The sequence below is a fragment of the Protopterus annectens genome, chromosome 1.part1, assembly GCF_019279795.1.
Source record: "Protopterus annectens isolate FY-2018-M chromosome 1.part1, PAN1.0, whole genome shotgun sequence".
Classification (NCBI taxonomy): domain Eukaryota; kingdom Metazoa; phylum Chordata; order Ceratodontiformes; family Protopteridae; genus Protopterus; species Protopterus annectens.
In genome coordinates this window covers 716,819,740-716,845,970 of record NC_056726.1, presented here as the reverse complement: position 1 = coordinate 716,845,970, position 26,231 = coordinate 716,819,740, and positions in this window count along the sequence as shown.

Sequence of the window (26,231 nt, the reverse complement as noted above, 5' to 3'; positions counted from 1 at the left end):
TGGTTTTGTTCCATGTCAGACTTTCCGGTTAACAAATGTTAAATAAAAAAAATAATAATAACTTGGTGAGACTGTTGCACTGGGGATTGAGCAAATATTATGGTATTGAAGTGGCCAAAAAACACTGGAAACATGAGCTACAAAGCATCATAGAAAATGAAGAAGTCTACATCACATGGGATCATCCATTACCAACAGTTTAAAAGATAGATGCTAGAGAATGGGTATAGAGGTCCAAGAAAAGAAGACACAAGTAGCATTCATCATTGAAATGGCTACACCCAATGACTACAGTGTCTTGTGTACAGAGAGACACAAAGTCATAAAATATCAGGATTTGCAGGCAGAAATGAGAGCAATGTGGAAGAAAGATACCCAGACAGTTCCAATAGTAGTAGGAGTAACGGGTCTTATAAAAAAGAATTTACAATCGTATTTAGATATGTTACCAATACATGTAACTCCATACGAACTGCAGAAGGAGTCATTACTGGACACATTGCAGGTGCTGTGAAGAGCACTACTGGCTGACATCAAAGACTGAAACAATACTAATTTCATGAACCTTAATCAGACTTTGACTTAGGAAAGGGGTCCATTCCTGTCATGGTATTAGAAACCCAAAAGACTTGGAGAAATTAAAAGTGATGAAGTAGCATGGTATGGCTGCAGGGTCATACAAGCAGCAGTAAGTCTCCTCTCTTGAGCATGAGCCCCAATAGCTCTTAGCTTGTGCTTTTGTATGCATTTACAGTGAGAGAAAAGAACCCATGTGGCATCCTCACAGGAGTACAAGGTTTGTGTGCTGAGCTATTGTTTAACCAAATTATACCATGCAGAAAATATAAATGTTGGAAGGTAGTAAGGGAATTAAGATGAAGGGAGGAGATTAGAGTAAGTACTAAGGCCACACAATCAAACAGGTAACATAGACAAGATTGCAAAGGAAGGTGGTGACACAATCAGGTATGTGGAAGACAATGGAGATGGGGGCTTCAGATGCACAGAGTAAAGACAGTAGTGCTACTGGGGGAGAGGTGAGTCTGGTAGCTGAGAACACCACTGGTGGTGATATTGCTGGCAGTGATGTAGTAGCCACTGGTAGTGGTATGCAAGGCCTTGATAGTGGCAAGGTTCTGGTTTGGATGCAGCTGTATATCAATGTCAACTAACTGGAGACAGCAATAAATAAATAAATGAATGAATAAAAAGAAGGCATACATGGGTTGGGGGAGGAGAAAAATACAATATCTAGCAAATGCAAGAATAATGTTATCAGAGTTTGACTAGGAAACAAGACAGTCTAATTTAACAATGATGCACCCTTATGCAGCCCTAGGGGGACTTGAACCTACAACTTTCTACACGTGCATGTGTACAACACTTTATTTACAGGCTAAGTTACAGCAGTAGTAAGGTAAAGTGGGTGCAGAAAAACATGTAGCAGTTGGATGTCACACACTTGCAGAATGTAGTATAATACCGACAGAGACATTACATCCTGGGAGGGCTTGAGCCAACAGCACTACTGACTTGTACTGTATAAATACTTTATTTACAGTCTAAGATACAACAGCAGAGAAACAAAAGAAAAGAACTTCAGAAAAACACACAGCATTTGGGCAGTACTCACTTGCAGAAGGAAAGGGTAAGAGATTCAACTTATCACAATACAGAAACCTAGGCATGATATTTTTAAACTGCTAGATTCATTATAAATAATTTATAGTGTAAATTAGTTAGACCTACAAAGTGGCAAGAATGTTGGAAAAAATGTATTTATTAGGCAGCAAACTAGAGGTTTTATGATGCCGTTATGCACTAGTCGAAGCTTTAGTGATTGCATACCATAATCATCATATAAGAAAGGCATTTCTGCATTACCTGCATTTCTCAAAACGTTTAAAGCTCTTATCAGAACCCATCCAGTTCAGGAGATTGTTAGGATTTCAGTATAGCAATCAGTCCTTAATGCTCTGGAACTGTGGAAAGAGTCATTGCAAAATCTGACTGTGTTAGTGTTAGTTTAGAGTTGGCAAGCCTGGACTGATATTCTTGCATCTCACGCCCGCTAATAGAAAATTGTCCTGTTATTCCTGCAACATCATACAAGTTAATGCAAAATTGTCCTAATTGCAGAATCAAATTTATTCTAATTCTAATTCTAAAAGACGGCTAGCTCAACCTATCTGTAACATTTTTTTCAAGTGCTGTGCCAAAGACATAGCCCTCTGATTTTGTTATGGTTATGACAGACATCAGTACACTTGCAACCTGCAAGGAAGGAAAATCTTCTTTATTTTAATCAAAGAAAAATAATTATTTCTTATTGAGATTACAGTAGTTATAAGATTTATCCCAAGAAAGAGTGCCAATAATTTTTTATTCCCTTCATAGCCAGTCATTATCTTCCTAACCACTACAATAAATGTGCCCACCATAGGACTGCTTATCAGTTTTGAAGGTAGTTGCTGTCAGATATCTGTCCATTATACTTAGCAGTAAATTGTGTGAAAGTAGGATTTTATGAGTGAAACAGGTACATTCTCCTTAAAAAAGAATATGTTCCATTTTAGATAGTCACACTCCCCTAACTGGCTTTCAATTATAAATCCTAATAGCCTATGTGCCTATTATAGGGATCTTCTGGCTAATATGTTTAGACAAAAAGTTTAATTCAAGTTCAGTACTATTAAAGTGCTGTACAGTGAAGCACTATTACAATAAAAATATCTTAAAACATTGAATAAAATTAAAGTTAACAACTTCTGAAAGATCTAGAGGAGACAGATGAAACATTTGTCATGATATCCATTTTAGACTGCAGAAGATGAAAAAACTCTGCATATCTTTTAGCTGAAAACACGTGCAGTATTTTTACTAACAATTTCTAACTGGAGAATGACTAATTAAATCTAAACTTGTAAAACCAAGTGCTGGGCCCAGCCATTTTAACACAACCTTCCTCCTGGTTTGCTGATTACATCATAGAACCATGTGTGGATGGTGGCAATAGTTTGAAAAATCTTAGGAGGTTAACTCTCTTATTACTATTTTCAAGGCCTTTTCCCCAAACTGCTGTTTTATGCTTTTACCCTTTATTTAAGTGTCAGTACTCCAAAATGGTTTGATATGAAATTTTCAGAGAATTATATTGGAATAGTTACCTATAAAATTGCCTTATATTATTTTTTTTCATAAACAAAGAAATACCTGCATCTTGAATTTTATAGGTTCATAGATTGATAGGTGTATACTAGGCTAATGACCACTAAGGCCTTTATTAGCCTAGTCATGCATATCAACTGTATTCCACAAGTTTATGTCCCTTAGAGGTTATTTTAAGGGGTATATGTAAGCCAGGGCAAGATTTGCAGGCTGCCTCTGTCCATTAGGGAGATGAGTGCTAAACCCAAAGAGTATTTTTTATTTCCAATCTACTGGTCCAGGTTTCTCTTGAATAATAAGGAAGACCTCTGCTTTGCATGTGTGGGAAGCCTGGTTCAGAGAAGGGGAATTCTCTGAGACCCATCCCCATCCCTCCACCATGTCCTATTTATGCCACAACTAAAGTTTAAATACCTAGATCAAGTATTTCCAATGCTATTCATTTTGTAGATATGCAAAAGGTCCATCAGACAAGGATCTAAGGATGCCTTGTATGTCAAACATAGACCATCTCTCAACAGTCTGTAGGAAACAGAATACAGATATAGAGCTTTGAGGTGATCTGCATAGGACATGCCTTTTATATCCTGAGTTCTTTTTGTGAGGAATGTCTGTGGCTGTTCCAGTTGTTGCGTGTGCCTGATCAGGTACATACCAAAGGGGAACAATGACTTCCTTAGACCAAGCTATGCCCTTGCTTATAGGTTGAACAACAGAGAATGATTATCTTACTACCTCATACATATGCTGGTTTAATGCAGGTTAATATTTACATATGTTCCCAAATCCCTGACAACTGGTTCTACACTTAGAGGTGTGTTATCACTTGGTTAATTTCCTAGGGTTAATAACTTCCCAAAGGGTACTATTACGCATTTCTTGTCATTACGTTTTAAGCTTTGCCACCAGTCATTTGTGATTGCCTTCCTGTATGATGTTGTGTGTTGGGGGAATTCCATACCTCTCAACTACGCAGATTTTTTCCTGATATTTTTGGTCTGTTCCTCATGAAAATTCTCAGTTTTCTGGCTAATCAGTGAGGATTGAATTCACTAAATAATGATAAATATTTGAGTTTGAGACTTCATATCCTTCAGAAAATGCATGGTAACACAAAAACTTTTATTTTAACAACTTTCTAAGTTTATAAGAGCAATATATAAAGTTTGTCCCTATTTTTGGACCTTTGTCTCTCCATTATTTTTGTCTGTGTCCAGATTACCTGTGCTAACAGGTTGAGTGGTAGGGGGGATTCTATGACTATTCATAATTTGTAATCCTCTGCAAACTTGGACAGCCAGAGGCCTTGACATTGACACTGACTTGTGAGAAGTAAATAGAAAAAAGATATGGACCCAGCAGACAGCCTTGGAAGACTCTGCTAGTGAACAGGTTCTTTTTGGAGGTGGTCTGCCCTATCCTTTCTTCCTGGGTCCTTTCTCAGACCCAGCTGAAAATCCAGAGCATAATACAGGGATTTACTTGCATATCAGTGAGCTTGTTTACAATGTCTGAGTGGGGTATTGTATCAAATGCCTTATTTAGGTCAAGGTAGGTAGTATGCACTGTTTTGTTCTCATCCATCGCCTTGATGACCTTCTCAAAGAAGTCCATCAGGTTGAGTATGCATGATCTTCTCTTGATAAAATCACACTGGATTGGATCTGGTGTTTGAAGGTTTTCTATGCCCTTATTAATCATTTCCATGATAATTATTTTTATAACTTTTCATATGTGACTATTCAAGCTTACGGTTCTGCAGTTCCTAGGGTCCATTGATGGCCTGCCATTATGCAGAGGGATGACATTGCAGTTCTCCATTAATGTGGCACAAAACTTGTCTGGAGGCTGTGGTTAAACAGTAACACCAGTGTTCCTGGCAGGTCATGTTTCAGGCTACTTAGGGGGCATCCTGAGAAATTACTGGGGCCTATTGATGCAACTTTTTTGCCTTAGAGAGCGCATCTAGGACCTGTTCCTTAGGGATAGGTGAGTGGGGGGTGTTTGATGGTACTTCCTTGGGGGGGGGGGACAGGGGGAGGATGGTAAAATTGGAGATTAATTTTTTGCAAAGCAAATTTGCTATATCTTCTGGTTCCTTGTAGAGGGCTTTATTTACAATTAATTCTACAAACTGCTGTGTGCTGCCTTTCAGGTTTCAGACATAGCTAAAGAAAGCCTTGAGGTTGTCCTTTCCTGGGGAGGGGGGCTATCATTACCTCAGATTTGACTTTAGTAGACTTAATTTGCCCTCTTAGATCTAGGAGTCTCTGGACATGTAAGTTTGAGGTTGTGTAAGTACCCAGCTTATGGTGTGATAGTTAAAGTCACCCATGAATATGGCATTAGGGTGAATTATAAGGGCTTCCAGTAAGTCCAAGTATGAGTTATAGGTTTCTTGGGTCACAGAGGGTGACCTATAACTTGCAAGCAGAGAATATAGGACTATGTCTAAGCTCAAAAGCATCATCCTGTTTGGCTAGTCCTGAGGTGAGTTTGTTGTTAATATAGATTGAGATGCCTCCACCTTTACTTATTGCCTGAGCAATATCTGGCCTGAATGTGTGGAAGGCATCATAGCCCTGCACTGCCAGGGTGGTCTCCATTGCTTTAAACCAAGTCTTAGTAACTGGCCAGATATCCACATTCTTCAGGAAGTGGAGAGTCTGGAGGGAGTGATTTCTTGTTTATGCTTCTGGCATTGATCAGTAACACTGTTAGATTCTCTTGGGCTAGTATTGCTATTTTGCCATATCAGTAGGTAGAACCTGGAACTCACTACCTGCCATACTCACTCTCCAACCCGCCCTAGCTCTGTTCAAAAAAAGCCTCAAACACCACCTCCAATTGCAGTGGCACTGTCCCTGCTTAAACCCTGACTAACTACTACCTGCAGTTTGTGGAAACCCTGTCTAATCATATGCTGATAGAGTCTATACTCTTAAGGGACCTAGTCCTAATATGAATGTCTTAACTATTGTAACCTTAGCAAAGTCAAACTTGTTGCCTGTACGATTGCACCTTACTGATCAATATATATATACATATATATATATATATATATATATATATATATATATATATATATATATATATATATATATATATAGATATATCTATACATTTGTGCCTTACTGATTAATGTATTTTACATGTATTTCCAAATGCCTCTATTGTCCATATGTAACTGTACTTTTAAAACTGGAGCTTTTCTCCCTGGGCCTCCGCTGAAAATGGACATATATCCAGTTAGACTTTCCCGGTAAACAAATGTAAAATAAATAAATAAATGTAAGAAAGTTTGTTAGTTTGGCATTGCCTAAAACAAGCACTATGGTGAGGACAATGTTTTAGACAATAGTTGAAAGTCTAGATGGGACAAGTGCATTCCATCATTGGCAAAGTTACATGGTCTGTTAACCATATCCAGCACAGATAAGTAATATTGTACCCCCTTGGAATGACACAAGACACTAAGCCAATTATTGAAGGTGATAACCTTTTGTTCATAATGCGGCATCATCCCTGGTGAAGATAGAATGCTTCCCAAAGCAAGGCACATAGCAGCCTGGGACACATAATCTGAAAGCTTCCTAATATCTCTCTTCATATAGTTAAGGGAGGTACGTCTCAGGTCATTTACATTCACATGGACTATCACTTAGTCATACTGGCACTTGTGGTCTAATGACTTGAGTGCATTGGTGATTTGGTGGATCCTGACCTCTGATACAGAACTGACCATGATTTTCTCCTTACTCCCCCTGGTGAGCAGGATATCTGTATGTGTTACTATGGAGTTTCCTATGATTAAAATATTAGGTAGTGTGCTGGCTTGCTCTATGGGATTTGTAGATGAGGCTTCAAGGAGTGTGTCAGAATGTGTAGTGTCCATTGTTGTTTTGGATGAATTCTTTTGGGGTTATGAGGATCATTTTTGTAAGACAAATGTCTAGGAGGTCTTGAGATTTAGGAAGGTTGCTTTTAAGTGCCTTAATATATGCTGGTCTATGTGTTGTGTCAGCCCTATGTGTGGTGTGTGAAATGCTTATGTTACCTACAACCTGATTGTTATTTTGAGTAGTTTTGTGTGTGTTTTGCCTGCAGTAACATTATGCAATTACATATCTCACATACTGAATCTGTTTCCCTAAGGATTAGTTGGTGCCAGTGAACATGAGACAATTTCTAGATTTTCTCATGATGCCTGTATCTACCAAGCTGGTAGTAGAGAAACTGGTAAATTGCCCATCCATGGTGTCAGGTCTGTTTTAGTTGGACTGCAGAGGGATGATACAGCAGGATAACATGGGTTCTGTTAGGTGGAAACTACAGCTAGGCTATGCATGACTAAATTTGTGTGGCAGTGCTCCTCAGGGTGCAATCAAGTTGCTTTTTGCATAACTGAGTATTAGATTAAGTTACAGAGGAAGCTTTATAGTGAAAATTTAGTTTCTTATTGCTTGCACCTATACAGGGCACTGGTAAATGCCGCTATGTGATGAACAGTGGCATTAATAGACTCAAAGAAAAGTGACCAAATCAACTTCAATGCCCTCCTGCAAATGAAACTATCTCACTTTAAACATTTCTACTACCATTAGAATTGCAGTCCCAGTCTACTGAATGCAAAAACACACTTTAGTTAGCTGAAAGTGAAAACGGACCAGAAACAAATCAAACAACTAGTGAAAGCAAGTAATTGCAAGGCAATGCTAAGGCAGACAAGCTACCAATGAGGAAAACACAATTTAAGATGATTTCAAAGCATACATGCAGCAGCTAGACCAATGAAAAGCAAATACACTTTACTGTGATAAAATGTAGAAAAATGCAATGAAATAATCTGAATATACAACAGCAGTCTTCAGAAATATCTTAGAAAAGTGAAATAATACAATTTAAAGGACTTATCACAGCCTGCATGATTCCAAATCCAAGCCAAACTCTCTGAGAACACAGCAAAGGATGCCAAGCATTTCAGCTCTGTGGAATTGAGCCAAGAGCTATGCAATCACTCTGAAATTATAGACTCCAAAAAATTGACTAGCCCTGTGTTCAATGGGAGGATCTCACTTACAGCCTCCCCATGAACTTCCCAACTTGGATAGACCAGGCTACCTTTCTACTGCCACTAGAATTGCAATCCCTATCGTCTTAATGTAGAAACATGCATTAATTAGCCAAAGGTGAAAACGTACCAGAAACAAATCAAACAATTACCTGCAACAAGTAATTCTCACTTAAAGCCTCCCTGTGTATTTCCCAACTTAGACAGACCAGGGCACTATAACTGTAGTCCCAAGCTTCTTAAGATAAATACACACTTTAGTTAATCAAAAGTGAAAAGGTACCAGAAACAAATCAAAAAATTAGATACAAGTAAGTCTCACATTAAGCTTCCCTGTTTCTTTCCCACCTCAGACAGAACAAGCTACCTTTCTACTGCCACTAGATTGCCACCCCAGTCCTCCTAATGTAGAAACACAATTTAGTTAAACAAATGTGAAAAAGGACCATAAACAAATCTAACAACTAGCTGCAAGTAATTAGAAAGCAATTTAAAAGCAGACAGGTCAGCAACAAGGAACACACATTTGAAGACAATTTTAAAGCACACTAATGGTTTAAGGGAGGGGCCTTCCCAGTTTTATCTATCAGTGCCCAGTAAGATGAGGAGAGGAGAAAGATAAGACTGAGAGGAGCTTTCAGGGCCAGGTATACAGAAGTTGAGAATAGGGGGAGCATGCAAGGCCATATATACAATAGGCTGCTCCAAACCCTGCAAATTGAAAAGCATAAGTGCAGTAGTTTAAATGTACTTCATATATCCATCATAACCCCTTTTTCCTATTTTTGCACATGGACTTGGGGTGTCGCTTCAACAGTGACAATCATCTAGAGCCAATGTGTGGCTAGCCCTGCCACTGTAGTTCTTCCACATAGTGGCACACTCACACCTATGACCAATTTTTTAGAGTGTCCAGTTCATGTCAATAGTGTAGTGATTAGAGCATCTACCTTATGAACAGGCATTCATAGTTCGAATCCCACTATGGCACATGTCATTTTCCACATGGAATGTGTATATGAACATATTTTATTTATGGGGTGGGAGGTTGGCATAATGGTTAAGGTGTTTACCTTACAGACACAAGGTGCAGGGTTTGATTCTCACATGGGGCAATTGGCTAGGCTTAAAATGGCCCACAAGGGCACTTAGCCTAGTACTAATCTATGAACCTATGAACCTATCTACTGAATATCTTTAGTATGTGGGAGGAAACCCATGCAAACACAGGGAGGACATGCAAACTCCACACAGAAGGCACCCCAGCCAAGATTTCAACCGTGAAATTTGTGAGGTGATGATGCTATCCACTGTGCCACCCCTTTAAGTGTACTGCTTGGATGGAAAATTGAGTCCGACTGCTTTCTTTTGTACCACAAGCTCTAGAGACAACTCACATAGCTTGTCCAAGCTGGTTGATTGTTTTAAGTTTGAAAAGTGACTAATGTACAGTAATTAGATGAACAATGTTGACTAATCCATTTAAGAACCCAGAAAAGTAACAACTGAAACTGTAAAACCCAAACCGATTTATTGTTGTGGTTTCAGATTCAGAGAAGAGAGATTAAAATGCAAAACAAAATGATCCTCCACTAAAAACTGGTTTAAATATTTAGGCACAGAACAGAAACAACTTGGAAAAAACAGTGCAAATAATAAAACACCTTCAATGAATAGCTTTGATGTCAGATTCAGAATAAACACAAGCAGGGGCTGCACAAACTGATTTCAATTTTAAGAAGTGCAGTAGCTAAAATATACTACCCTGAATACAAAATTAAGTCCAAATACTTTGTTTGGTTTTAACTGCTGGAAAGCTTTTTCTGCTTTAAAAGTCTAAAAACAAGATGACTGACTATTCATGTTATAAAGGGTCTACTTTATGTGATCGAAGTCCGTGAATATCGAATACGATATTCTCAACACGAGTACACCGAAAGTGCAAAACATCGAAAATGTAAGCGGAAATCTCTGTAGGTGGAGATTTCTGTTTACTTCAATGTAGTGTGATCTCGGAGTTGGTATATTTAAGTAGCGGAGGGTATGGGGGATCCTGGGGGGCTTGCCCCCCCCCGCCTACATTAGTTTAAATTATTTTTTTGTGTGTATTTTTTTTTGGACTTCAATTGTTTCATAGTTCGATGCATATGCATTCGAGCTATGAAACTTTCGAGGTCCTAAAGTAGACCCATGTTATAAACATATCATGAGGCTGTGAATAGCTTAAAGCTCCTGCCAGTGGAGTTTATCTTCCCTAAACTGCCGAATCATCTACTGCCACTAGGATGAATTACCTCAGGCTCTAGAAATAGCTCACATAGTTGGCCAAAGTTGACTGAATATTTTAAGAACAAAAAGTGTCTAAAGCACAGCCATTTAATGATCAGTGTTTATTAATCCACTTAATGATCAATGTTTATTAATCCACTAGAGCCTAGAAAAGTAAAAATGGACACTGCAAAACCCAAATCAATCTATGTCTGTAGCTTCAGATTTAGAGGAGAGAGGGGGAGAGAGAGAAAGAGAGAGAGAGAGAGAGAGAGTAAAGTGCATAAAATGAGCCCTCACTTAAAACTGACTTAAATACCTAGCACAAGACAGAAACAACTTGGAAAATCAGTGCAGATTGTAAAATACCTTCAATTAATAACTTTAATTTCAGATTCAGAACAAACAAAAACAAGAACCAAATAGACTGATTTTAATGGTAAGGCAAGTATAGTAGTTTCAGTGTACTTCATTGGATGGAAAATAGAATCCAAAAGCTTTGTTTGGTACCCAAAACTCTAGAAACAACTCACACAGCTGACTCAAATGGCTGTTTGTTTTAAGTTTGAAAAGTGACTAAAACAGTAATTTGATGAGCAATGCTGCTCAAGCCACTTAAGAGCTCAGAAAAGTAGCAATGGTTTATTCAGAGGAGAGAGAGAGAGTAAAAATGCAGAAAAATGCCCCCACACACACACACACACACACACACACACACACCTAAAACTGTTTTAAATATTTACTCACAGGACAGAAACAACTTGAAAAAAACAACATATTAAAAATGCCTTCAATTAATAGGTTTAACTTCAGATTCAAAACAAACACAAACGAACCACACAAAACTGATTTAAATGGTAAGAAGTGAAACAGTTAAAATGCAGTTTCTTGGATGCAAAATTAAGTCCAAATGCTTAGTTTGTTTTTAGCTGGTAGAGAGCTTTTCAACTTCAAGAGTCTAAACGCAGGACTGTTCACTGCTAAATTATTTTTATGTGATATTTAAAAAAATGAACATCCATTTTATACAGAAATACACGAGGTGAGATTCAGAAGCCAGTTGTATACCGAGGCATATTTGCATGGCACCTGTTGGGCACTGGCAATATATGCAAGTGAGTGATGGAAAAGAGGTGTTGCGTTCACAAACAGCACACATTTAGTCTACTCACCTCACATGAATGGATACATTTTAACTTGGTGAAAGATGTGTATAAGTATTTGCATATGTAGCAAACATGTTGGGAATCAATGACGGAATAATTCACCTAATCCAAGTAATGCCAGTAACAAGCCAGGTAAGATGAACACTACAGTAATGTTTACAAGGAATCAATAACTTACTTACCAAGGCCTTACCGGCATGGAGATGTTTGATCACTTCCAAGTGGATAGTGCCTAACTGAAGCTAAGCATGGCACCTCAAGAAATGTTTGGCATCCCTGTATCTAGGGAAATTAAATGATCTCTTACCTTAATTATTTTCAACAAAGGGAATTTCCAGCATCCAAAAGTAGCTACAGTGTGTGTCTGTCTGTCTTTGTGTGTGTTTCCCAGTCATATGCCATCTCCACTTATACTTCATTGCAACCGGTACAGGTCAAAACATCAAGTGGGCAAAACAAGGCAGTCAAAGCTTTGGTCAGGTGAAAAACACATAAAAACATTTTTTTCTAGGTGACCAACCCCCTTACCCTTCTACATGGGGAAGAAACTCCTCCAACCATTTCCCTTCTAAACTATATTAACTCCAGGGCTGGACAATCATGAAAAAAATAGAAAAAAATGGAAGAAACTTTGATTCACTGCCAGAATACAAACTGAAAAAATGTGCTGGCAGTGATTCCATATATAGAGCAGCAATCAGTTAGTTACAGACTTTTAAAGAATACTTGTCAAGCTGAAACATCATCCAATTTAGACTCGCCCAGGGGTAGGGAAGCATTATCTGCTTCAGGGACACTGGACTAGTTTTTTTATTTCCTTATTCAGTATGTAGAAAAGTTCAGCAGTATGTTCAGGGAGCATAAGTGTGATCCTCAGAAAAGTGAAAATTTGAGTGTGATTACAAGAATTATTTTCTAACTCTGAACGTGCTGTACATTGGACTATTCCCTATTTTCTGTAAGTAAGTATATATTAGTAGTAGGGCAAGGGGGAGCAGCAGGATGCACACCCGCCCACCAACGATGCTTTTTAGGTGTGGCTGCAAATTTCTCATTTTGCTCATGTGTTTTGAGGATCACACTTCTTTTTCATAGTTTCAGAACTTGCACTGAAGAGTGTCAGCATTCCAACAGGGCAACCGCATAAAAAGTCACCAGTGACCACACAGTAGATAGCCATCATCAAGTATGGCTTCAATAATAGTAAACTACTGCTTTCATTATAGCATTATAGCATTATATGTTGCATCTTCATAGGTTCATAGTTTCATAGGTGTGCACTAGGCTAATGGCCCTGGAGCCATAGGATTACCCTGGCATCATGCCACCCAACCTTAGTTCCCAGTATCTCTGTCATGTAGAGCCACTGGAGTGATCCCTAGGGTGAATTTTCTATTTCCCATCCACTCATCAAGCTTTCCCTTGAAGAGGGCCAGTGAGGTACTCTGTTTGACATGTATGGGAAGTCTATTCCATAGCATGGGCAGTCTCTGGGTTATGAGCCTGTCCCTCTAGCACATTCTGTTGATTATGGTAATGAGGTTGAGATCTCTGGAGTGTGTAGTGTGGAGGGATTGGGATTTCTTTAGCTGTAACATTTATAACAGAGCTGGGTCAGACATGGCTTTGTAAGTCAAGCAGAGATCGCCTCTAAGTAGGTGATATGAGACAGAGAATAGTTGGAGTTTTTTGAATCTGTCCATATAAGACAAGTGTTTAAGGCCTAGAATCCACTTTGTGAGGTACTTTTGTGGCCTCTCCAGTTGTTGCAGGTGTCTAATGAGGTACATGCCAAATGGGGCACTGTACTCGATGATTGGTCAAATGAGGGAAGAGTAGAGGCAGACAATGACCTCTTTCTTCCTCGATGCAAAACCCTTAGTAATGAAATGTGCCGCATAGAAGGACTTTCTGACCACAGTGGCAATGTGGTGGTCAAAAGAGAGGTTGCTGTCAACCTGTGTTCCCAGATCTCTTAAAATGCCTTCTGTGTTCACTGGACTACCATTGATGTGGTAATTCATGGGAACCGGGTTTTTCCCAAAGGGGATGACAACACATTTTTTGGCATTGAACTTAAGGCCATGGTTCTGACACCAGTCATTGGTCTCAGTGAGGCCTTTCTGAAGGATGTGAACATCACTTGGGGAGTTAATAATAGCTCCCAACTTGCAATCATCTGCAAACTTTGTCAGCCAGAGTCCCTTTGTGTTTGCCTGGACTTCAGAGAAGTATATAGCAAACAGGAGTGGACCCAGGACTGAACCCTGTGGGACTCCACTCGTTACTGGTCAGCAGTCTGACTTGGAATCAGCTAATTTCACATTGTGGGTTCTATCTGTGAGCCAGTTTGCAACCCATCTAGTGATATAGGGGTTGATGCCTAGCTTACTGAGTTTTTCTATGATTCCTGAGTGGGGAATAGTATCAAAGGCCTTGGCCAGATCATAGTAGACTGTGTGAACCACCTTGTCTTCATCCACAGCTATGGTGACTGACTCAAAGAAGTCGACCAAGTTGAGCAGACATGATCTACCCTTCACAAAACAAAACTGCGTGGGATCCAGAGTTTGGAGATTTCTTATATCCTTGTTTATTAGGTCCATGATGATGCCTTCCATAGCTTTGCATATCAGATTCGTTAGGCTAATGGGGTGATAGTTCCCAGGGTCTGCAGTTGCTCCTCCTTTGTGGAGAGGGATGACTGTAACAGTGTGCCATTCAGTAGGGACAAAGCCTGAGGTGAGGCTGTGATTGAATACGGCACACTGGTGAGGTGCCAGTTCACTCTGTAGTTCATGTAGAATACACCCAGGGATATTGTCAGGTCTCATAGAAGCTGTATTCCTGGCCTTGGACAGTGCTGTTTTAACCTGTGCAGCAGTAATTCTGGGTGCCTGGAAATCTACTGTTAATGTGATAGGTCCTTTTGGAGGGGAGAGGGGGGTAAAGTTGGCACTGAATATGTCAGCCAGTATATTGGCAATATCTGTTGGCTCGGTATAGGAGGTACCATTGTGCAGTAGCTCAGAGCAAATCTGGGTATTGCCATGGAGATTCTTTACATAACTATAGAAGGTCTTGTGTTTGTCTTTACTATCTGCTGCAATTCTGCTTTCATAGCTAGCTTTAGAGGATTTGATGAGGGATCTTAATTTTTGGTTGAGGCTGATAAGGGAGTTTTTCCAGTCTTGAGACTTCACCTTATTCCGCATCAGTTTCCTCTTTCTGTTGTAGAGTTTGTTTATGGCAGGGGACCACCAGATTCACTTCCTATTTTTGGAGGAGAGCATCTTGGTTCTTTTGGGTATGGCGAGATCCATGCATTTGTGTACATGTTCGTACAGTGCATTAGATTATGATTCGGCGGTCATGCAACTATTCTCCATTTGCATGGGTGCTGTGAAGTTAGCCACCTCTGTTTTTAGGAGCCCAAAGATAGCTTTGTAGAAGTTTTTCCATGGTGGTTATCTTTGCGGGGGTGAGAGGGATGTGGATTTCCAAGATGATTAGTTTGTGCTCGGTTCTAACCAGGGAGGAGTTGACTATTGGCGTAGAGTAACGGTCGCCCATGTTAGTAATGACCAGGTCAAGGATGTTGCTACCTGTAGTGGGGGTAAGAATGAGCTGGTCCAGGTCATTGGAATTAATTAATTTTAGGAAACACTGGGCAAGTGTATTGGTACATGAGTAGTTTCCCAGTTAATGGAGGAGTAGTTGAAGTCGCCCAGTATGAGAGTGTTAGGTTGGACCCTAATATTCTCCAAGGTGCTTAGGAACATGGAGTGTGAATCTTGGGACATGGTTGGGGACATATAGCAGGCTACAACCTGAATCGCTGTCCAATTAACCAATGTTAGCTGCACCTGAAGTATTTCTGATGCGTTATGTTGGGCTACCAGTCTGGAGGTGTGCACATCTCTTATGAATATGGAAACACCACCGCCTTTGGAGCTTCGGTCCAAGTTCTGGGGCTGAAAGGTGTTGAATGAGTTATAGCCTGGTAATGCAGGGGTGCTTTCTGTTGTCTTGAACCAGGTCTCTGTTACAGCATAAATGTCAATGTTCTCCATTTTAAGGAGTGCTACGAGCGAGTACATTTTGAAATTTAGACTTCTAGTATTGAGCAGCATGACCCACAGATTGCATTTGTTTGTAGCTGTTACAGTGATCATTTGGTCTTTTGAACACCACCTAAAAAAGGCAATATGGGGTGGCAAGAGCCTTGGCCAGTATCCAGAAGTCCAGGGATGACAGATGCAGGTTATCTCTGACAAAGCATTGAGGTCTGTCAATCATGTCATCCCAGGCAGACATGCTGCAATTAAGGTTCCAGGTGATCAGTTTGGGATACCTACATCAGTAAGGGCTACTATTCTTTGGTGTTCAAGATGGTTTACTGGGGAGATAGCCTTATAATAAATACAGCTGTTAGCATGCTAAGAGTATACATGATGACAATATTGTATATGAACCATTTGTCCTCTGCTGCTATTTACAAAAGGATGATATACCAGAGGGACAAGTACATAAAAACTGTAATAATCATAGTACCTAGTGATGTTTAATTCATTATATGCCTTCCAGATGTAGTGTACCCCACTCCAAAAAAGCTGTATTCTTTAAATTATATGGTATACCTCCTTGTGTCGTGTCTGATAAAACAAGTGTTGCTTCAACATCCATCATTGGAACATCACTATAATGATGTTCTGGCAAAACATGGATTCCAAAGAGGCATGGGGTTTCTCAAAATAGTCTTTTATTTATCCATTGAGTGGGGTAGGCCCACTAGGCTGATGACCTCTTTTTAGGGGAGATGTAAGGTGGTATTAATGCTGGGCAAAATTTGGCAAGGGTATTGGGGTTCTTACTCATTTGATATGTGCCATGCGATCTTTTACATTCACATGAGCTACCAGCAATTTAAGCAGATGTGTCCTCAGTGCTGTAGTATCTTTTATGTCCATCTGAGCTACCATCAACTGAAGCAGATGAGAACTTGGTTTAGCATCTCATCCACAGGATAACACACTCAGGAGTGCAGCACCTCCTTATGTTACACTGCAGTGTCAGCAAATGATCTAACTGGTGTGCAAAAATAACTCACACCTTTCTGCACCAAAGACAAGTGTGCTACCTGTTGCACCACTGACACTGGTCATCAGATGCCTTAGCATCTTTGAAGAAATACTTAACTGCTGAGGCTAGCAAGAGCCTTGCAGTAAATCAAGCAGATGTATTATGTTCTGAAATTGGGGAAAATGGCAATGCTGTTATGCACTGATATAAATATTGTTAACCACTTTTAAGAGTGCAATGACAGAGAATTAACAGAAGGTAGCCCAAAACAGCACTGAGAGACTATAAAAACATTAAAACTTATGATGTATTTTGTGGTGCCAGATTAAAGTATATTATAGCTTTGAAAGCTGCTACTGGACAAAATATACACTGTGCTGTTTGATATTGTCTGTGAATAAGCGCTAAGCATGTTACAGCTTCAAAACTACAAAATATTTTGTGCTCTTACAGTTTATTTATTTATCTTATTTATATTTTTTATATCTTGTAGTACATCGGAGTAGCTAAACTTGTTAAAACTTCATTTACTGCAAAGAATTATACAGAAAATAATGACAAATTATGCTTTATCTCAATATTTATAGAAATGTAAATCTTGGAAAGATGATCTTACTACTCTTCCTAAATATACAAAATTGTGATATGTATTAATGATGGATAGTTTTCATTTTGTGAAACATTAGCAGGAGCTAACCCCTTATTTTGTAAATAGTATTGCTGAGAGACAAGTGAAATCCTATGAGACTGAAGATTTTTATGAATGTTAATGTTTGGTAAATTGTTTGTTAAAAGCTTAATGAGATATACAATTAAGGACATTAGAAACTGTATTATATGAAGTTATGAAGAAACAATGGAACATGCTTTGCTATTATGACCAAGGGTTATGTATTTTTGAGGGAAAAATGTTATCTATTTATCAACATACTCATATTTAAAAGATTATTTTGTTATATGGAGTTTATAATAATTTATCTTTTTTTAATAATGAGATATTTATAATAAAATAATTGTAAATACTGTCTGGAGTATGTGGTTGGTGTAATGTGATGAGTTATTTTTTAATAAACTGTGGGGTTGTTCCTTCATTTTGGGAAAGGTACATTAATGGTTGTAGTGAAAAAATGGAGAATTGTGCCATAAATGTTCTTATTTGATGTTCACTCAATTTTTCTGATACTTGATTGCTGTTCATGTATGTATGTATGTATGACATTAGCAATGTTCTTCTACTCTTTTCAGTAGTTTACTTTGACTCTTTCACCTTGAACTGAGCTACCACCAACTCAAGCAGATGAGGACTTAGTTGAATGTTTCATCCAAATGGTACACTTTCAGGCTCAGCCTGGGAAAATATAACTAAAATGCTAAGAAAAATGAACATGCTGAAGAATGTAAGGCAATAAACAACACTGGTAAAAACTGAAGTGTAGAAAAATACAAATACGTTTTAACAGGATCAGTTATAGAAGAGCAGTGACACAATGGAGATAGTTGCACAATGATAATGTTTTGGTAAGGTAGGTAACATGAAGTATACAATGTGACAGTACTTATAAAGATGTATTTACATTACACCTGATCCACTAATAACAAACAAGTCAAACCACGATAGACATTGCAACCTTTTATTGAACATATACCAATAACTGAAAACATATAAGCAATAAGTCATGCAATGACAGAGTAACCAACTTCACAATTTTAAGACAACCCTTTACAGGTGGCGTACTGGTTATCCCCCAGTGGCCTTTACAAACCAAGCACCACTGTTGGTGCTTGCCCCTTTGGGAGCATAACATCAGCTTTTGCTCACACTGTCCAAAGTTCTTTCTTGCTTTCTTAGGCCTTTTGGACAGCTTAGACCTTAAGAGAGTGTGAGAGAAAGCAGGCACTATGCTTCCAAGTGGACAAGCTCCAAAAATGATGTTTGTATTAGACAGCTCTCAAAACTAAAAAATCTATATTTGCAATATGTGCAAAAGGTGTGGGATCACAGTGCAAAGTTTCTCTGTTGTCCTTTTCCAGTCTAAATGTGTACTCTACCCAGTCCCTATTGTTCCTGGCTGTCTTGAAAACAAAACAAGGATGGGATCCTAGAAGTTTTTCCAGTTGATCATTGTCTGTAATCACCACCCAGTCGTCAGTCATGATCTTTCTGATTGTTTTGTAATCTACTGTAAAAGTGAGTGCCATGCTTCTTTTTCTTTGGTTCTTCCCGTGGGTCCTGGTGTTGGTTTCTTTTGAGCCCTACGAGTCTCCCAGAAGAGTCCCTCAAAATGCCGTCCTCTGCTTCCTTTAAATTTCTGATGAGGTTGAGAATGGAAGTCACTAGTCTATTGATGCTCCCCCAAGCCAGGTACTCTTGGTGTAGCCTGATTAGATTTGTGATTAAGTCTCTAAGGAGACGTGCAATTCTCAGCCCCTGAGATTTTATAATAATTATCTATGTGATCTAGGGATGCATGCTTTTACTGCACAGCAGTCGCATATTAACCCTAGTAGGTTTTCTGAACAGGTTATTGGAGAGACATTTGTTTTTAATGTCCTTAGATATGGTTATATCTAAAAAGCTGACAATGATGTGCTGTGAGAGGTCATGAACCTTAGGAAGCTAGTGGAATTACTCTTATGGCTGTGAAAGTCATTCAGTGTGGCTTCGCCTCTCTCCCAGATGATAAAGGTATCATCAATGAAATGTAGATAGCATTTCATTCATGCAAAACACATGCTTTTGTACACTGCCTCCTCTTCTCATTTTCCAAGATTACATTGGTCAGGCTTGGGGCTATTGCCACCCCCCATAGCTATTCCAGTAGTCTGTTTATAAAACATGTTGTTAAAAAGTAGTTGTTCCTAAGGGTTAGTTCCAATAGCCTTCCTAGAGCTTCTATTTCTCTTGGTAATGCATTCATGTTTTTTTCATATTCCTCTGCAACAGCTTGAATACAAGAGCTGCATGGAAGCAAGGTATAAAGTGCTTTCACATCTACTCTGACCAGGATTGTGGAATCACTGAGTGGAATATCTCTAATTTTACCCAGAAAATCCAGACAGTCTACAATAAAAGATTTGTTGGCCTCTGCCATTGGTTTAATCTAGGTCAAGGTATATTGAGTCTATATCACCTTGTCGAATGATGAAAAGAGCCAATGCTCTTTCATCGATCCGAAAAGGCCGAAACCCCTAAAGAGTGAAGACAAGGACCTTTGATTTATTTCCCAGTGAAAAAAATTGGTGGGCCGTCTTTGGGACTTTGCCATTTCCTCCACTATGGTGGGATCTCGGAGTTGGTATATTTAAGTAGGAGGGGTGTGGGGGGCACAGCTCCCAACACCGGTTGGTATGGGGGGGAAGCCCCGCCACTTCATTTTGTGTTTAAACTTTTTTTTTTTTGTGTGAAGCAGAGATTTGTTTTCCTGGGGAAAAATCCGCTGTTCCATGTCTTTACTTTTTAGGGGTTTTGACCTTAGTGGATCAATGAAAGAGTGTTCACTCATTTCATCATTCAATAAGGAAATATAGACCAGGTATAGTGATATTGCCTTAGTTATGGAACCATCACTTGCCACTACTGGTCTGTGGGGAGGATCAGAAATCTTCTTCTGGGGTTTTGGGATCCCAAACACCTTGTTATTTTTGGGTGGGAAGCTAGCTACCCTGCAAATAAAAAGGTCTGTCTTCATCAGGAAGAAGAATGGGAACTGATCACATTAATCATGTATATGAGCTTCTTATAAACAAACACTATAAATCGTTTTGCTAAACAAGAAAAGATTAGTCTTTCATAATATATTTCAGGAGATTTGTCCCTCAAAAAAAGTGGACATAGCTCCTCATATTACATGTGAAACAAGCATTGATAAGTACAAGTAAGACTGGAAAAGTTATGTAATAAAACTTTTATAATTTGCTTCAAAGAATATCAGCCTCACAAAGGCAGACACAATGTCTCATATTACATATGATATAAAACAGGCTAATGAAGTCTGGTGATAGCCTCATAAAATCAGGCATTTTCAATGATCAAAGTGTAAGCCACTCTATTAGATGGACCTGATGAAGCTCAGGTGAAAGTCTTTTCTTAAAACTAGTTTGTGGCATCTCATAGGTTCATCGGTTCATAGGTTTATACTAAGCTATCTGCCCTAAGGCATTTATAAGCCTAGCCCAAATTTTTGTGGCTTACGTCACCCCTTATATGAAAAAATACTGTGCCCATTAGTTTGTTGTGTCTCTGTCCAGCAGTGACACAGAGATGATTCCCGGGATAAACCTACGATCTCCCATCCACAGGTCAAGATTTCTCTTGAACAGAGCCAGCGAGGTGCTCTGCCTCACATGGACCGGGATTTTATTCCACAGCATAGGGAGTCTCTGAGTGATAAATCTATCCCTCCAGCATGTCCTATTTATATCCGTGCTAAGGTTTAAGTCGCTTGTTCTAGTGGTTTTGGTGGATTTGGATTTTTTGAGGTGGAGCATGTCCATTAATTCCGGGTTGGACATGGCCTTGTATGTCAGGCACATGTCACCTCTGAGCAGACGGTATGCAACTGAATAGAGCTGGAGTTTCTTCAATCTGGCAGCATATGACAGATTTTGGAGTCCCTTTATCCTTTTGGTGAGGAACTTTTGGGGTCTCCCCAATTGCTGCAGATGTCGGGTGCGATACATCCCGAACGGAGCATTGTACTCGATCATTGGTCTGATAAGTGAAGAGTACAGGGGAACAATGACCTCACTAGATCTGGATGTGAATCCCTTCATGATCAGGTGGGCAATGTAGAAGGTGTGCTGTTATGTTTTTGTCTGTTGAAAATAAAAATAAAACCTTTTTTACCTAAGAATGATGTTCCACAGGGTGCTCAGCTGGTAAACCATCACCGGTCTTTCAGGAATATTCCAATAAGGGACTAATCTCTAAGCTTTGGGATTGGCTCCTTGTTTTTCCATCTCAGAGATTTTCCTAAATTCAGCTCCCCTATACCCTCCCCCATTGTCTGTAACTGCCTTTAAATAACTGACTTGTTGAATGTAATGTATTAGAACAAGAACACTTGTCCATCTACCTGCTTAACTGAATAGACTACTTGAACTTCAACAAGGTGTCTTTATTCCTCCTACAGGAGGGGTATCAGAGAGAAGATTTCCTAGATCTGCTAGCCAAAGTGATTCTTATTAGTCCCACTGGGTCACAGGTGGGATACCAAACATGACTCAAGCTTTCTGAATTACCTCTGTCCACAACAATAAAGGGGATTTGCACCTGATCTTCTAATAACAAACAAACTAAACTAAGAAAGCCATTACTTCCTTTTATTGAACATATACCTATAACTGTAAACACAAAACCAATAATTAATGCAGTAACAGATTAATCAACTGCACATTCTGAGGACCCCATTGCCAGGTGGCTTACCTACTGCCCTCCTCAGTGATCTTGTCGAACAGAAGCACCATTTTTGGAGATTGTCCCCCCAGGAGCATAGCATGTGCCTCCACTCACACTCTCTTAATTTCTATAACAATCCAAAAGGCCCAGGAAAGAAGGGGGAACCAGAAAAGGGGAAATGATCCACCCTGCAGTGGCCACCAAGCAGAACTGTCTGTTCCCCTCCTTTCCTTGCCATGCCAATTGACCAAGATCAACTCCTCTGAAATGAAACACTTTTCAAATGCTACAATATCTAACGGTACACTAGACCTCAAATGTACAAATATTACATTAACAATCATCAAGGTAAATCATAAGAAATCTTGAATTGTCAGTGAAAAATTCAGATTGAATACATTGTGATCAGTGTCTGACAGGTGAATGCCCTCTGGTCAAAAAGAAACACAGTCATTGCCTTGAAAGCCTGAATGGTGTACTATTAAAAACAACAAAGGTGAAGCTGCTCTGCAAATCCTGTGGTTAACAAACTTCCTTCTAAACTCTGCTGTGGTAATAGATGCCATGTTGTCCCAGCTCAGTCTAGGAATGATGGTATGGCTGACCAACATACTCTCATATGAAGACAACTATTCTGTTTTAAAAGCAAAATTCTATAAATTTCAGAAAGTAAACATCTTTTAGGTAACAGTCCAATATCACTGCCACTCAGCCGCATTGCTGTACAAATCAAATTGCCACTCTAAATATTATGACTGTCTGAGCAAAAAGCCACTGGAGGAAAAATTCTTAGAAAAAAAAATTGTGCCTGAAACAGTAGAAAAGGTGCATACCAATGTAACAAATCCAGAAAGAATTGAATACATAAATGACATAAGAAACACAACTGAACAGTCTGTGAAAATGGTCCAGTGACTGTAAAATATCATCCTTTAATGTTGCTATGTGTAGTTCCAAGACATTGCCAGCAAACAAAACATTGGACTATTCCCCTTTTAGCCTTCTGTTCATATCTATCTATCTATCTATCTATCTATCTATCTATCTATCTATCTATCTATAGGGAGAGAGTGACAGAGAGAGAGAGAGAGAGCATGACAATGCCAAATAGTACTTTTTAGGATGCATCCATTCCTGAAAATGAAGATACCGTAGGAAAATTAGTAAAACAAAATAAATGGTAAATTCATTAAACTAGCAGACACTGAATGGATTGTAGCAAACACTAGCAAATGATCAGAGGGTCTGAAAAAATGTGACAAGCCAATTTTACCACTTTTAAAATGATAGCATTGAAACACTCACATTGCAAAGTTGGGGCTTGGAGAAGCAGCTTTCAAATTATTTAGTGAAGTGACATTCCAGCCGCTCGTCCGAGACTGAACAATACTTTTGGCTGGAACTGTTTAAAGTCACAGCCACAGCCATGGCCCAAAGGTTTGGTTCAACCTACACCTCCCTCAGTGAGCATGAAGGGGATTCTTGTGCAAAAAATAGAGGTAAGTGAAAGAAGCGGAGAGGAAGTTTGAGGGGCCATGAGTATGAGTGGGTTGCTCAGGAAAAGGGGGGGGGCTAGTTATATGAGATGGGATGGTGTGAATGCCATATGTAACTGTTGAAGTGGAATTATGTGTTTGAGGGAGTTTGGATGGTTATTGGTTCAGGCTTGGTATCAAGTAATGACCTGTTACAAGGTGTTTTGCTGGTGTCATATTACAAGGGACAAAAAAAAAATCCATCTTCTGTAGAATTTATATGATTTTTGTCTCTTAGATAAAGACATCTCAATACAGATATATTCTGGATGTGTGCTGTAATATCTAAGTCAGGTAATGGAAACTGAGGTCAACACAATGTACTTTCTAATCACTGGAAGATGACTGCAATACCCTGCATTCATTAAATTTGCATAAAGAGCCATATGTATGTCCCCTGAGAGAATTATTACTAAGGCTTTTGGGAAATAACGTTTTGGTTGTCAGATACAAAAATGTATCTAACAATGTCATTCCGCCTTTAATGATTTAAATACAATCCAATAGAGTTTTATTATATCACATTTTCAAGTGTCATGATGAATACATGGAGATTTGCTGGTATTTTTCCTTTGGGAAAAAAAAAATGCCATTTTCTAGAGAAACGTGATTTTTACTTCTACAGAAATCACAGCTCAATACAGGTATATTATGGATGTGTAATGGATTCTCCCCATTGAAGAGAAGACACATCATCATCAGCAACCCCCCCTTTTTCCCCTTTTCTACATGGGGTCATTGTGTCATGTCAACTAGCTCCATCTCTTTCTATTCAATGCCACTTTCCTACCTTCTTAAGCTTAACTATCAGTGGTCTTCTCTCACACAATCTATTCAGCTCTTTACAGGCTACCTTGTTTCAGCTTGCTTTCTTCCTGTTTTTTCCAAATCTTAACCAGATCGTCTTCTGTTTTTCTGCATGTCCCTAAATGACCATAATCTGTTCTCTTTGACAAGAGAAGACATACAGCCACTCATAATAGAAGGTAAGCATAATGCAGTTTGCTAGACTGCCAACATAAAATGCCTTTAACCTGACCATTCTGTGTCTTTGTATAAAAGGCTATGCATCAGGTCCATTTGACTGTTCTCAGCAAAACCTTCACAGCGTTAATATAATAAAACAGCTTGAACAACCAACTGTGTAAAACAACACCAATATGAAATACAAAACATGGAAAATAATTTATTAACTAAGTGCTTTCATCCATAGAAAACTAGGACTTCATCAGAGTTACACAGCATTACAATAAAACACATTATATACATCAATAAATAATTATATAATTACATAATTAAATAATTAAATTAAAAAAAAGCATTACATTTTCTTAGGTTTTCTATCCTTAAGGAAACACATAATATTAATCATTTCACTAAGGCATTGATATTTGTCAGCTCCCAGTTTCATCTGCCATAAACTTTCCATTTCTTCAATCATATTTTCATAATCTCCTCCCCTGCTACCTGGATTAACATATTGCAGTTCCTAGTCTAGTATTTTTTATATCATTTACATGTCCGAAGATATGTCTGCTAAACTTTCTAGGCATCATACGTATATAGAAGGCGGCACATCTCTGACAAATATTAAAGTAAACTTATCCTTTTGTAGAACAAGTATATTATATTGACATATACAGTAAAATCTAGATGTTGAAATATAATAAATTTCGTATTACTCATACATCGACATGCCTTACAACTACCAAAGGCAAACTTCCCAAATTCTTTATGAATAACTATATTTTCTTTCCTAGCAATAAAAAAAAAAACTTACCTCTAGCCAAAATATTTTTCAAGGTGTTATTTTACTTAAAAACTATCTTAGGATTTTCCCCACCACTTTAAATACTTCTGGATTACCTCTTATAATATTACAACTAATGTATAGAACAGACCTCAGTAATGGGTTGTACAAGGACATATCAAAAACACAAGTAGTGATATGTGATACATTTTCTGTTTTGTAACAATTATTTCTTAAGGAGACATCTCCCATAAAGGGAAATAATCTTTGTCTCTCTTTTTTAAAACTTCTTGAATATTCCCATCTGAAATATGAGCCTTATACCCTTTTTCCAAAAACGTATGTTTGATATTATTATTGTCATTAGACAATCCATTATTGAGGTCTATGCCTGTGGTACCTGTAAGGCACATCAACACATAATACTAAATTTGTTATATTTCAACATATTGATAATAATAATACTAGATAAGTTTTTACCAAAATAAAACTGGCATATAAGGCAGCACCTTATCCACACCTGGGGAACTTGAGTCATCTTGCTATCATGTTGTTTCCTGCATACAAACCAGTGCTAAAAGCAGGAAAGCCATCAAGGAAGCAAATAAGGTTATGGCCTGAGGGTGCCATCACAGCACTGCAAGACTACTTCGAGAGTATGGACTGGTGAATATTCAGGAAGGCAGCCACAATGAATCATCAAATTAACTTGGAAGAATATACAAAATCGGTCATGGCCTACATGTAAAAATGTGTGGATGATGTGACACCTACCAAAGACATCACCGTACAT